Genomic DNA, 14,999 nt, shown 5'->3' with positions numbered 1-14,999 from the left:
CCCCCCAAACAATCCTCTGTAATTGATAGCTGAGCCCTGTGCTCCATGTTCTGGGGCTGCTCCAGGTATCCAGACATCCCTGAGAAAGGGAAACCTGCTTTTTTTTCCCCAATAAATGATTACAGTTCCCTTCAAAAGTATTTAAATTTTATTCTGTAGCAGTTTTTTCACCGCCTTTGGTACCCTGTGTGGATGTGTTCTCTAGCATCTCATGCTATCCAAACCTCTTAGGTTGGGTATATTAACACCAAATGGACCTTTCAGATGTCAGGGTGATTATAGCTCAGCTCAGTCCTGGTTACAAATGTCAAATGTGGTTTAGGCTCCCTGTCTGTTCGAAGACTATATTTCATCCTAGAGTGAGGTTTTTTTCCAGACTTGCTTCTGCTGTGTCCAGTGTTGGGTGTGTGTGACAGCCTCCAAATGCTTGTCAGGTAAACTCTGAAGCAGAAAACTCTTTCCCCAGAATGAACTGTGTTCTTCTGTTCGAGTCTTACAGAAAACACTGTCTCAGCCTCTGGTGCAGGCTATTTCCTTTGTGCCAGCAGTTCCTCTTGGAATAGTCTCTAAATTCCTCTAAATTCAGGATGACTTCTTTCCGTGTCTCAGAGTTTAACGCAGACACAACAACAGATCCTTGGTTAAGTTTACATCCCAGTCCCAGGATGCTCCTTTGGTGTTAAATGCAGTTATCCTTCATCCAGCTGAATTTGAGATGACAGCAATAGTGGAAGTTTTTACCTCTGGAGAGTAAAGATGTGACAAAGCTTTTGGTGGAGCACCTAGCAGTGTGGTTTGGGGCTTTTTATTTTTTTTTTTGACAAAGAATTGTTGGAATCCTTCTGGCAACCCCATCTTGTATTTCTGCTGAATTCTGACTGTTTTGTCATCTGCATGCTACCTGCCATGTGGCACATTTCATATACTTGTTTGGCAAAGGAAAGGAAAATACATCCATGTTCTGCTTTAAAAATAGTGCCGCCGTCTGTAAGACCACTTGTGTTGTGTGGGGGGATTGCCGTGCTAACACTGTCTCTGGAGGCAGATTGATAGCTACAGAATTGCACTTTCGGGCTCTGTGTGTGTGAATCAAGTGATAAAACAGCCAGGAAACCTGAAAATTAATTCATATGTTCTGTGTAAGTTTGCTGTGGGGTGGGAGGGCTTTAATCTTTCGGACTACGTTTTTGGTTAAAAATGACCATTATTTCAGAGGAAGGGCAAGGAGCTTCATGAGAAGCTAAGTTGACTCCAGTGGGTCAAAAGAGGTGGCTGAGATGTTGTTGAGCAGGAATAGAGGCTGTGTTTCTAATCCAGGGTAATGGAGACCAAACCAGAAGCAAATAACTCTTGTTGGCAGCAGGACCAAGTGCAGCATCAGCAGCTTCCCCTCCAGAGAGCCACAGAGGGCAGGCACACAAGTAGCATTACTATCATGTGTACATTTGTCTGTCTAGTGGAAACTGGGGTGGTTTGGTGTTGACAAACACAAAGGTTTTTCAGTTTGAGACGTTTCTTTGAGCTTAGTTGTGAGCTGTGTCCTTCAGGAAGCTCTATGGACATTTTGCTTGTGTCTCTGGCTTATATTTCCACTTCATTCATTCCATCCCGTCCCTCCTAACCCATCCCTGTGTTCTTTCATGGCTGTAATGAATTAATGATTTTATGTAAATGTGGTGTTTGATGGACTGAGGAGGTGTGCCTTGGGACTTGTTTAAGCTATCACATAGGAAATGCATCATCTGCTTCATGTTTTCTGCAATTGCACTCGGTTTGATTTTTCCTTTATTGCTTTTTCTTCTTTAATGCCTTTCCCCCTCAAAACAGTTCTTTAAGCATGTTTAGACCTTTTGCCTGGATTTAAGGATTTAATTATATTTTTCCATCCCTGTTCCCCACTCCCTTATTTTCCACCCGAAGTGTGAAGGGAAAAAAAGCAACCACCCCTGCATTACATACCTGATTGCTATTCAGTTCCCAGGGGAGAAGCACTGAGAGCTAAATGCAAGGGCTGGAGGTCTGGGCTCTCTGGTTAGATTCACTGAATGTCACTAATTAGAGCAGAGTAGCCACTTATATATTTATTCATGTTCCAGAACAGTTGGTGAATCAATTGAGTGAATGAACTGGGGCAGTTTCAGTTCTTCTTGTGTTTAATTTGCTGAAGGACCAACCCCCAAACCTTACATGCTTAGCCCCCAAATCTGTTGAGGTTCTTTGTGCCTTGATGATACAGACCTGTATGGATGTAACAAAACTTCATTTCTATGTGGAAATTTCATTAGAAGTCATTCTTTTAGATGATGCTTTTTCTACTCCCCTCTCTTCTGCTGTTGAAAAGGAGCTGATTCCAGCCTCTGAAATACTTACCAAAAATTAAAAAAAAAAAAAAAAGTTCATGGTGAGAAGAAAATAATATTACTTTTAAGGCCATCCTCACCATTCTTGATAGATTAATTTGCCTAAAGCTTAAATTAAAATCCTTGCAGGACTTGAAATCAGGACAAACAGGCACAGAATAAACCTTGCAGCGCACGGTGGATTTTTTTTTTAGACGGTACAGATGGATTTCCCCCGTAAACACCTTGAAGTGTTGCCTTTCACCAAAATCCTGTCTGAATTTAGCTCCTAATTGATAATAGCTCATTTACGTGGTGGGAGCAGGCTGGTGACAGCCTCCTGGTCCCCCCTCGCTGGGAGATTTGCATTCCATCTGCTCGGGCTGTTGATTAGCAGCATGCCGGCTACATGAGCAGTGCTTCTGGATGCTGCGGTCATCTGTTGCGATAAAATTCTTCTGTGAGGACACAGCCACAAAGCTCAAAGCATGGCTAGGGGAGCGAGGATAACCATTTTGGGGCTTGCTGCTCTGGGGAGTTTGGTTGGAACGTGCATCGCTGGCTCCAGGTTTCCCTGAGCTCTCCAAGCTTTGGTGGACAAAAGTCCGAGCTCCTCCCTGCAACTGCAGTTTGGAGTGCTCATCTCTCCCATTCCAGTTGGATCACCCATGCTTGAAATAAGGATCAGCCTTTAATTTTGTAGGTTTTGCAAAGAAGAAGGTTTCAAGTCAACCACAGCTTCAAAGTGGGCAGCGTCTTGTTAACTGCTGCCTGGCAAAGTTGCTGTGTCCAGCACTCAGGTTTCTTTGGGAAGATATCCATGGATGATTTGTTCAGGTTTATTGAAAGTCCTGTTGTTCTGTCCATTTGCACAGCTGATACTGCAACTGGGACTTAAATTTAGGCTTTTTGCCACTGTCACCAATAGGGGTAAAATCGAATTAAATGTGGTGGCTCTGTAACACGTCCTTTGAAATGTAAATAAGAAGTGACTTTGGAACTTGGGCCATTGAGTTTTTTACTTTCAGCATACTTCGAGTTTGTGTTTGGATGCAAAACCTTTCTGTTGGCAGTTACTTCTGCAGTTTGTGTATTCCCTTCCCGCCAGGTTTTGTTCGGGAAGTAATAGAAATTACTGAATGGTTCCTTTTGCCTTTTTATTTAGCAAGTGCCAGCAGTGCTGTGCATTGAGCCTGGGGGAAATGTGGGGGGGAAATCACATGCCTCTCAATATTTCTTCTCATTTGGGGTATAAAAATCTTTTTCAGAAGGATTCATTCCAGTTCCAATCTGGCAGGGATGCTCCAAGAGGAGATACCCAGCCCGTGTGGTTTCTGGCTAGGGACTTGTGCTGTGCAAAATGAAAGAGATTAACTTGGAAAACAGACAAACAAACAAGTACAGTCCTGGTCTCTGCTGCATTTTAATCTTAAACTAAAATTACCCCTGGAACACAGTAGCTCTGTTGAGGAGCTGAAGTGGGCATAGACTTTCAAATCAATCCCTTTGAAAGACTATCTTCTCTCCCCTTGGAGGAAGGACATTTGAACTGGAGCTTGTTCCTTCCATGTGCTTAAATCATAGCAAAATAACATCTGAGGAACGCTGCTTTTGCTTGAATTGGATTTAAACAAACCTTTTAAGTGCAGGGTTGAGAAGAAGGAAAGGCAAGGGATGCCATCTAAGCATGTGTTTAGAAGAAAACAACTCCAAACTTGTGGGGACCTACACTGGAGAGCTTCTGCTTATCTTGAATTTACCACAGTGTCTCCGGGCATGCTTCAATCCATGTGTTTTAATTAATACAGCAGGGTAGGGCTCAGCTGGGTGGCTGTGCACTGCATGAGCAAGGAGGAATAGAACCTTGGGAAGGCTTTGTAGTGTTGTGGAGAGGATCCTACAACATCTGTTGCTGTAATAATGTAAGAATTAAAGCAGAAGAATTACTGCCCTGAGTGGAGAAGCAGCTACCTTCATGTTAATTTGCTGGTGTTTTAGCTAGACTTATATAATTAAATAGGAAAAAATATTGGTTTAAATTGTGCAAAATGTTTAGGAAGATGCTGTTGTAAACATTTATGAGAACTAACAATCTGTTCTATTCCTGAACATGGTCTGACTGTAAGGCCCTCTGGTAAAATCTTGCACAGAGCCACTCTCGAGCCCTGTGTCATTGCTCTGAGATACCTCAAAAATGTATTTTTCATCACCTGATAAATGCTTGCTTATTATCTTTTTGCCAACTGTTTGTCTTTACTAGCTGGTAAAATAAAAAAGGGAAAATGAATTTGAGTAGTATTGGCTCCCTGGGGGGAAATGAAACCATTGAGAGCATGTTTGAAGTAGGTTTGTCTTTGTAGCATGTGCTCGCTGTACTCCATACAGGGAGCCTGTTGTTGTTTCTGCATCATTTGTTTTGTCTTTCTGGTTGTTCTTAATATTAATTGAAGTCTTTCCCGAGACAGTTCTGTTAATCTTCCTTTTGTCATTTCCCTCCTCCTCCTGCCCTCAATATCTCCAATGAACATGCTCTCCTGCATGTGAAAGGAGCTTTAAAGTGGCATTGTTGTTGCTTTTTTTAATGGTGATGGTTCATTTATTCACCTGTTTGTTTTTTTTTTCCCCACCAGTGCCAGCGTTTCTAATTGTTTGCTTGGCATCTGAATTTTATATGTGCTGTAATTGTTATAAGGATGCAAATAGTTTCCTGGGGTGATGGGTGTATGTCTCTTATCAGCTCCAATTATGCAAAATGTTTTCAATTAGCTGTAATTCCCTTCCCTGCCTCCCCTCAAACACAGGGAGTGAGCAGGGTCTCTCCAGGGACACCGGGGTGCTTTGCTGGAGCAGCCTTTCCCCTTCCACATTGCATCCTGTCCCGGCAGCCTTAGGATCAGGAAGCACATTCTGCTACTCCTTTTGCTTCTCAAAAGTTAATTTCACCATTTCCCTGAAAGTTTTCAGTGTCTTAAAGGAGGAGATATTCACTCCATCTTTAGAATCCCACGATTTTGCCATCAGCAATGGAAACACCCTGAACTCTGAAGCTTTTCCTTAATTTTATCCCTTGATGTGCAGAGTCAGAGCAGGTTGTAAAGTGCTTTTTAGACTTCTGGTACCTACCAGAGGGGGATGCTTTGGTAGATGGACTGATGGCTAAATGTGAAAGGGCAATTCCTGTGATATCTTTGCACGGAGCGGTTGCTGAGAAGTGACCAAAATGTTCCTGTAAGCCTTGAGGTGGTTCTGGCTCTGAGGTCATCTGGTGGAAGATATCCCTGTCCACGGCAAAAGTGTTGGAATGAGATGGTCTTGAAGGTCCTTTCCAACCCCAAACCATTTTGTGATGATGATGATGATGTACAGTGACAGAGGACGGCAAGGAGAAAGCTGAGGAGTTTCCTGACAGAGAGTTGTTGTATGGAGATTTTATTGAAAAAGAATTGTGGATGTGGATGGTGTTTGTTTGGGTAATGCAGAGAAGAGGTCCATGCCTTCTGCCTAGTATGGAAAGATTCCTGTGTTCAAAACAGAGCTAGCTCTGGCTTGCCAATGAATCACTGAATTGTCTGCAGCAGGATGAAGTAACTGGGTTTAAAATAGCTTCATCTCTCTAAAGAAATATTTTGAAGCCCTCTAAACACTTCCTCTGTAGTTGGAGTAAACTTCTCTTCCTATTGTGCCTCAAAGTGACCTCACTGCTTGTTTTAGGCCTTATCTGGGCCCCTAATTCCTGACAGAATCCAGCAGGGAACTGAGGAGGTTGAGATTCACCTTTTCCAGTGTATCTTGGTGTGTTTGCTGGGTGCAAGGACTCAAAGAAGTGCTTGAGTCCAGAGCAGGGTTTTGTAAAACCTAAGTTGATGCCTCTGTTTCTGTGTTACTCATCAATCAGGAAGGGTGGGTCCAGTTCCTGCAGCTATTGAATTCCTCCCCCAAAAAAGCAAACTGTGCTTACAGCACACACAGGGCTTGGACAGGGCATGGCTTTAATGCTGAAATATGGCATTTCTTAAATGTCTCAGAGTGTGTATCCTGCTGGTGGCCACCTGCAAGTCTTGATGAAGAGCAGAGCTGCTTAGAATTCCCACTCTCACTTTGGATGGGTGGCACAGTGGCTGGTGGTGCAGCACAGGTGATCTGCTTGTCAGGCTGCATTTGCAGGATTGGCTTTGTCACTGGGAAAATGCTGATAGGATCTGGGCCTCTTGTTCTGGAATAAATTAGCACTCTTCTTGTTGCATTTGCTCGTGCACAAATGATTTTTGCCAGCAATTGAAAATGAAAAATCAAATGTACGTGTACTCTGCAGAGTATATTTGGTGGAAGGGAGGGAGGGAAAGAAAGTGGGGGAAAAAGCACTGAAAGAACGAGACTAAAACTCTTATTTTCAAATGATTCTGCCCTGCATTTATCTTGTTCATCAGATGTGTGGGTGACAGTTCAAGTCTGTCATCAGACCCAGCAGAAGACATCCCTGAAGGATATCTGTGGAGGGGACAGTGGCCATCCTGTCCAAGAGTACTTTGATCAAGGCATTGCCCATTTCAAAGGTCCAGCTTACATAACAAAACGGTGCTGCAATCTCTTGTGTAACACCACATTGCAAGGAATTCCCAGTTTAACTTTGTTTTCCAACGTATTTCTTCTATTGAGCATTTTACATTTTTGCACCACAACCAGTGCTTGATGGGACTCTGAGCAACCTGGTCTAGTTGAAGGTGTCCCTGCTTATTGCAGGGGGGTTGGCCTAGGTGGCCTTTAAAGGTCCCCTCCGACCCAAATAATTCTGCAGTTCTGTGATTTTTTTACTTCTCTGCAAAATAGCTTAAAGCAGACTGAAATATCTCAAAAATACTTGAACATCACTTGTGTTGGAGCACACAGAACCAGCCAGTTTGCATCCAAGATGGGGATGGCTTTTCCCCATGAAAGCTGGAGAAGGCAGAGCTGGAGGCACACGTGGTGCTGGAGCCTTGGCAGGAGGGCAGGTGCTGCTGGGAGAGAGAGACCAAAGCTTGGATTCAGTCTCTTTTAATTCAATAATCCAGACATTTCCTGTGTTCCTATCAAGGCTATGGGCATGTGAATCCAACTCCAGTGAGTTGTGTTGGCTTCTCCAACATCTCCTTGTCAGCTGAGCTGTGGGGTAGTGCCTTGAGTCATCTCCCATTGCAGGAGTCCAAGCAGGTGATGTGATATTCCAGTTGAATCAGTCTAACAAGTTGCTGCTGCCAGAGGAGGAATCTCACTCTCACCACCTCCTCCCGGCGTGCAAGGAGTCCTTTCAGAGGGATAAACCACAGGAAATGACTTTATTGATCAGTTTGGTTTTTAATGCCTTTCAGTTTTAATGCTGGTTAGTTCCTTAAATACCAGATTAACTTCCTGAGCTGGTTCACTTGCTCTTGGATAAGCAGCAGCACCAGAGCAAGGAAAAGGGTATCATGTGTGTGTGGAAGAGAAGGCATAAAGGACAGCCATAATTACTGCTAAAATTCCCTGCAACTCCTTCTCCATGTGATTTTCCTAGGAAAAACTTAATACATACAAGACTTAAAAGTGCACTGTATCAACGTTCCTTTAACTGACTGTAATCTCAGTTTTGTTTTAATTCTTCCCTTCTTTTTGGTTATGTCAGATGCTCTGACAGTTTTTGTGTAGTTTTAATGAGAAGGTAATTGTTGCTGCTCAGTAAAATTCTGGAAGTAAATATATGAAAGCTGGAGGCTCAATAAAAGGTAAAAGGAGCATAAACAGTCATTTTATTATGAAGCTTTATTTCCTGACAGAAACATTTTTGGCTTGATTAAAATATTCACAATATCAAACTAATCTTTTGTGATAAATAAGAATGTACATTAAAAAAGATTAGAAAATTTCCTTTTATTTCTCTTTCCATGCCACCTTCCACCTTCATTCACCCACTCCATCTCAGGTGGAGGTGGGGCAGAGAAAGAATATTTGTGGGTGTTGGGGTGATGGATCTCTGCTGTATTCAGCACTATTTGAGTTTATTTTGATTTACTCTTGCTCTGTTCCATGGAGTTCCAAGGTCTTGTCCCCATTCCAGTCCCCAGTTTTCCACCATTGCTTTGGGGGCTGGTCCAGAACTCTACAACTTTGGGGTGATTTTGCCTTACCTTTCCTGGAGCCTACATTTATATTTAATTGTTGCTTGGCTGAAAGGTTGGGAAACTCCTCCTGATAATCAGCAGAGGGTTTGCTGAATCCACTTTTGCCAGGCTGATGGAAGAGGTGGGGAAAGTGATTATATAGAAAAACATAAGTTTGAACTCTGAGCACCTGATTTGATAGCAACAATTCTGGTCTTGATTTTCCATGTTGCTGTGTTCTTATCTTTTATATTTATCTTCTTGGTTTAAATTGGGCAATTTAGGGAAGTGTCCTTATTTCCATCCATGTGTTTTAGCAGAAGGAAAGCTTTTCTGGCAGGTTTGTAGCTGCATAAAACACAGCTGTGCTTATTTAATTGAGGTCCATTCAGTGGATCTTAAAAACATGAACAAGTACTGCTAAGTTTTTAGTTTGGTGGCCCTGTCATTCATGAAAAGGAAAAAAAAAAATCACCTTGGATGCAACATTGCTCAGATTAAATGAGCCAGCCAGATGAAATGAACCTCATCCAGAGGTGCAGGGGCCATTTCAGATCTTGTCTGTAAGAAGCTGGAATATCTCTGCTTTCATTAACCTCTGGTGCGTAAACTGTGGTGTGGGGTTTTTGTGCAGCCATAATTGCTGCTGTCTTGTCTTGTTTTGATGAAAACCAGAACTGGAGGCAGCAGATGAGCAGCTGGAGGAAGGTGCAGGTGTGTTATGTAAGCCGGGAATGTCCCGGTGTGATCCTGGTAATCCCACAAAGCTGTTGGATCTCTGCTTGTCACAACCCAGCAGACGTGGCCTGGACAGGTTCTAGGATGAGTAACTCAACCCTGGTGTTCTCCATTCTTTGTCTCGGAGTAAAGGTCAATGTGAAATTTGACTTTCAGTTCCTGTTGACTGTCTTTCCTTCACCCTGGGGTATGTGGCAGTATTTCTGGTCTATCTTATTGGGAGACTTGTGAAAAAAACACAAATAAATCCTTTCTTTCTTGAAAAGAGAGGAATTTCAGGGTGGTTGTTAGCCAGGGAAGGTATTGAGTGCTGTCCCTGGATGATGTCTCCTGGCATCCATGTCTGTCATCTTGTATTATCAGTATTTTTATGGTAGGTTTTGAAATAATGCTGGGCATTTGTGTTGCTTTTCTTTATTTTTTTTTTTTTTAATGACAAGTTTCTGCCTAGCTGCCCTTCAAATCTGAGCTACCACAGTCTCAAATTTTATAATTCTGCTGCAAGTAGTGAATCTCTTAATGGTACAGAAGTGAAGCATTAGTGACTCTCCTGGAACAGCTGACAAATACTAGCACTGCCTTCCTTGCTTGCAGAAGGATTATGAATTCTGGATGCTTGTTTGAAGAAGAACACCTGTAGAACAGCTGTGCCCTGTAAGCTGCAAAACCTGACATTTGGAGCTGTCTTCTCACATATGGCTACTTTTTCTGCACCTGAAGTTCATACCAGGACGCTGTCATTGCTTTAGAATCTGTGTTTACAGAGTCACAAATATAAATAATTGATAGTAAACACTTGGTTGGATGTCTAGCTTGTAGGCATGTTGTGGAGGTTGCTTTTTCTTTCCAGCTAAACAAACCATCTGTAAGAATCAGGCTGGTTTCCTTGTAAGATTTCAGTGATACATTGTGAAAACTAAGGAAGTAGGATTTTTAGCAATCTTAAAATTGTTGTTTCTAAAGGCATTTTGAAATAGATTTTGTTCACTCTGTGTTAATTGGTAAAAACAACAAAATGGTGAAGCAAAACCTGAGAGAACTTGTGTTGGTGATCAGCAACAGTTCTTGTCCCCTTCTTCCCCTGTCCACACATAAACCCTGTATATGCTGGCAATTCCAGCCTCATTTACTACCTGTGTGGTCATTTTTTATTGTGTAAGGCAATCATTTAATAACCAGATCTAATTTATGCTAAAGGATTCGTTAAGTGGAGAGCTGACCACCTCATCTGTGATGGCTCAGAAAACCAAGTATAGCCTGCTTTGAATTTTTTAATGACATTATTTTTAATATCAACTAGCTCACGAAGCTTCTTCCCTTATGATTTTACAGTATTTTAATTTGAGGTCCATTTTTGGTGGCTGGAATAAATTCCAGAAGAGATGCACACCATTACATGTGCAGTTTGCAGCTCAGCTGTTAGGGTGGAAATATTCCTTTATTTGCAAGCAGAGTTGCCTTCCTTCTTCTTCCTACAGCAATAATAAGTCCTAGGAAGGAATTTCTATGGCTGTACTTAAAGCACATAAAAGTCTGTACAAACAAACTTTTATTTGCCCCAAGATGGGACATAAAAGTTCATGGTGAGTAATTAATTTACTGAAAGTTTTGGTGAATGATCCAATTTGCAGCTGACCCAAGTGTGGCCTTCTGTTGAGAGAAAGGGAGTAGCCCTTTGGAAAAACCTTTCCTTTGGAAAAATACCCCAATAAACACCAGGATGATGCATCAGGAGTGTAAAGATAATAATCTCTGTCCTTGCATTATGGCACTTCACAATCTGATTTTTTTTGCCTGCAGAATTTCAGTGTGCTGTGTAAAAAGCTTGGGGAAACGAAAATCTTGGTGCTGCAGATCTGTCAAGGGTATGAGAGAACCGTGATGGTTGAGTAGACAGAGAAAGCTGATGGGATTTTGGAGACAGATACATGTTTTCATTATAGTGACCCACTTTTTAGCATTTTGAGTAGCAATAAATGGCTTTTTCTTCTTTTATTCCCTAGTGTGCCACTGGGCCTAGAAGTATCAGCAGTTACTGTCTTTATAGGAACAAGAAAACTATCTTTTAAATCTTGTTAATTTTTCATAACACAATTCTGTTGTTGTAGTCCTAGTTGAATGCTGAGTACAGGGTGTGGAAAATTAAAAAAAAAATAGTGTATTCAAAGTGGTGCTGATGTTAAACTTGTGATCGCTTGTTCAGTATTATTTGATGTGTTTAATGCCAATGTTGAGCTTGATTTTTATGTCACTGACTAGATTTCAGACCCCCTCCTCATAAATCAAATTGCCTCCTCTGTAGCTAAATTGTTGAAATAACATTACTCAGATAAAGCTGTTTTGTGGCAAACAGAAGGTGATTCAGAGAACCACACCTGTGCTGATCTCATAACAAAGCTAATTAATCTTTTTTAATTAAATGCCCTTTAAAATTCAGCATGATAGAGTAGAGAATTTATTAAAAATGATTACTTTAAAAGGGCACTGCTCTAACAAAGAAAACTTTTACTGGTGTGTTCTTGCAAGGGAGTGAGTGAGCAGAGCTGCCCAGGATGCTGATCATTTGTTTATATACTACAGCTGCAGTAGTATATGTAGTATTTCGGTATATACTACAGAAAATGAGAAATTAAGTGAACAGTTGAGAGGAGCACTGAGAAATGAGTGCTTGGGACAGCTTAGGAACGTAACTTGGATGTAAATTTTTCAACTTCAGGTTCTATTTTAGGTGTGCCAACATCTGAGCTCTCTGCAAACCTGAAAATGTGGCAGGAGTACATCTAGATTGCTGCTGGATTGGGCTTTGCAAGTAAAAGCAAGAGATTTGCAGGCTTCCTGTGGGTTTTTTTTTTAGTTCAGAACAGGGAATCCATAGGAGGATGAGGTCTGGAAGGTGCAGTATTGATCAGTCTGCTTGGCAGCCTTGTTCATGGGTAAATGGAGAATGAAATCTATAGAAAAAGAACAAAAGGAAGGTTAGGCCAGCCCTCCTTGGCAGCAATAGCTGGATGCCTTTTAGAAATAGCCCCTGTTGTCATGGAGCTCCCCAACCCAAGGCCAGGGTCTGGCACTGTGATTTTCTCATGGCAAAGCAGCCTTGGGGGGGAAATAAAAAAATAAAAGCAGTAGCCTTGGCAGCACTCATCTATTATTGCAGCTCAATGACTGAACTGGTAGGACCTGGACCAAAAAGAAACCTTTTCTTCACAGACATTCCTGATTTTTATTTTATTTTTATTTTTTAAAGGCTGGCAGCTATGCTGGTCTGCAAAATGTCTTTTTATAAGGCGGTATTTGACATTTGGAGAAGGATTTTAAATAGTTTATGGAGAACTTGCTGTCCTCTGAGTCAGCAGTGTTTTGAGGTTGAGATAGAGACCTGAATTCCTAATCTCAAGGGTTTTGGAAGGGCTTCCAGTAGGAGTTGATTTGTGTTCAAAGCCCATTTTCCTCTTCTGAACTTTAGATTATGGTCAAACTGTTCAACACACACTGATTTATAATTTCTTGAACTGGTCAATAATTTACAAAACAAGATATTAATTGTATTATTTGGCATTGATTATATTAGTTCAACTCTATGCTGCTTTACTGAGCTTTTTTGGTATCTTAGAAGGTGCTATTTTCCTTGCACAGAAATGTTCATGCTTGACTTTATGGACAAAAAGTATATTCTCATGCTTAAAGAGATTTTCAATTTTTTTTTTTTAATTTTTTTTTCCCCCTTTGGTAGTCCCAGTACCTGAAGTTTAAAAGTTTTCTTACTGTCATTTTGTGAATGTACTGAAACATAAAAACAAGTGATGGCAGAAGAGATTTGGTGTTTCTCCAGGAGGACAGCAGTGAACTTGTGTGCTTTTATTTCTTTATGACTTACTTTTAAATGCAGGAAATGATGGTTCCCCCATGTCTAGATAAACTTTTCTCCTAGACATGGGTGAACTCTTTGTGCCAGAGAATTTGGTGCTGGAAGTTTTAGGTCCATCCTTAAGAAATCACCTCTGGTTTGGTACCTCCTGATTACTATTATTTGCAAAGTTTCAGGCACCTAGTGAATAAAATCTCTGCATTTTGAGCATTATAAAGTAATTTCTGCTGCTTCACCCCCCTCCCCTGTTTGTGCTTTGCTGTCGAGTCAAGGATTTGGGAGTCTTGGAGACAAGTTCAGCTCAGCCTCACTGGGAGAGCCCCAGGCTGGGATGTTACAACTGCTGTGACTCTGCTGTTTGGAGTCACCAACCCTGAAGCAGAATTATTTTCTGTCCCTGTGGTGCCCACCAGGAGGGATCCCTGTGGGATTGCTCATCCTTGGTCCAGAGCCCTGGAGCAGGGCTGGAATGACACCTCGAGGCTGCTGTGGTTCTCCTTCAGCAAAGAGCCCTGTCATTCCAAGGGTTTGTTTGCTCCAGGGAGGGAGGCTTCATCCTTGGGAGTAGCCACAAGTATAATGATTGGATAAGAAAGGAACCCTGGGAGCCAAAGCTTGGAGTTTGGAACAGGCTTTGGAACCCTTGAGAATTCTTCTCTACAAGCCCTTGGGTAGTAGGATTGTAAACACCAGGCATCTGTGCAGAACTGGTTATTTTCTCTCTGTTTACTCTTTAAAGCATCATCAAACTCCAAAATAAGACAGATTTTTTTTTCCCAAGGTTGCCCCTATGCTGCAAATTTTGTGTTGTGTTCTTTACTCTGTCCATACCATCCCTTAAAAATGGTACTGTGGGTTTGTGGTGCTTAATATCAGAGCCAAAACAAAAAATCAGAAAAAAATCTAAATGTTGAAATTTTGTGTTTAAATATTCTCTTGAGGTTGGTTTTAACTAGAAATTAATGCTAAAAGATTTCTTGGTTATAAAAGTCCAATTTGTGTATCTGATAGTGAATGAAATGTCCGTGTAGTCATTTGTCTTCTTCAATTTAATAACGTGTATTTCAACATCTGTTTGAATCTGCATCCATGGAAGAGTTCAAAAAACATGTGAATCTGTCACTTGGAGACATGGCTTAGTGGTGGGCTTGACAATGATTGGATTTACTCATCCTAATTCAACCTGAAGCAATTCTGTGGTTCTATGGTTCTATTTCTCAACGTTGCTGAGACCATAATAAAGTCTTAATTTTCCTGTTTGTGTTAACACTAACCCTTGCAATCTGTGAGAGTGCATGAAGATTCAGGGGCTGTAACTATGGGAGGGTATGAATTGCTTCAGCATTAGGAACATTTGGTTTTTGACAGTATTGAAATTGGTAATTATAGCCTGTCTTGATATTTATTTTTTTTTTAACTCATTAAACTAATTTCTTAATTACTAGAAAACGCATTCTGTCTTGGAGATTCTGCACTATATTCTTTATAACAACAAGGTGACTGAATCTCTGCTTTAATTTCAAGTTTTGACTTTAATTATGGAATTGTATGTAGTTCTTGCAAAAGAATTAAAACCGTTCCAGAGCAGTGGGGTGAAGGAGAATTGTGGTTTTGATCACAATCACCATAATTTAGGTCTTTTCCTTTCCACTTTGCTTATAATTAGTTTTTATTTTTTGGGAGGGAAGCTCCCACACAGTTTTCTGTATGGATTTCTGTATGGATTTTAGTTTGCTGTGATGCTATGTTTGTATTTGAAGGATTACCCTGATGAGAAGGTGGGAATGGTGGCTGAAGCCAGTGAGTTCTCCTAAAAGATCAGGTGAAGGCTTCAGTTAAAAACTTGGTGCTTTCCCTCTGAATACAAATGTTTGCTAAGCTGCAGTGAACACTTACAGGCAGCTTTGTAAAAATGGAGTTGTGAGATCTGAAAATTAT

At 41.2% G+C, this 14,999-nt stretch overlaps 1 protein-coding gene across 3 annotated transcripts in view; it reads left to right on the top strand.

The window, feature by feature from the left end:
* The window catches only part of XPR1 (xenotropic and polytropic retrovirus receptor 1), a 109,769-nt gene that overhangs the window by 52,393 nt on the left and 42,377 nt on the right, over positions 1 to 14,999 (top strand). The gene's annotated exons all lie outside the window — the stretch shown is intronic.

This window comes from Pseudopodoces humilis, chromosome 10 (genome assembly GCF_049639895.1).
Source record: "Pseudopodoces humilis isolate 2021_Gansu_Grassland_sample_001 chromosome 10, ASM4963989v1, whole genome shotgun sequence".
NCBI classification, from domain to species: domain Eukaryota; kingdom Metazoa; phylum Chordata; class Aves; order Passeriformes; family Paridae; genus Pseudopodoces; species Pseudopodoces humilis.
The sequence above is the reverse complement of the archived record's forward strand: the minus strand, read 5'-3'. Positions and strand labels throughout refer to the sequence as shown.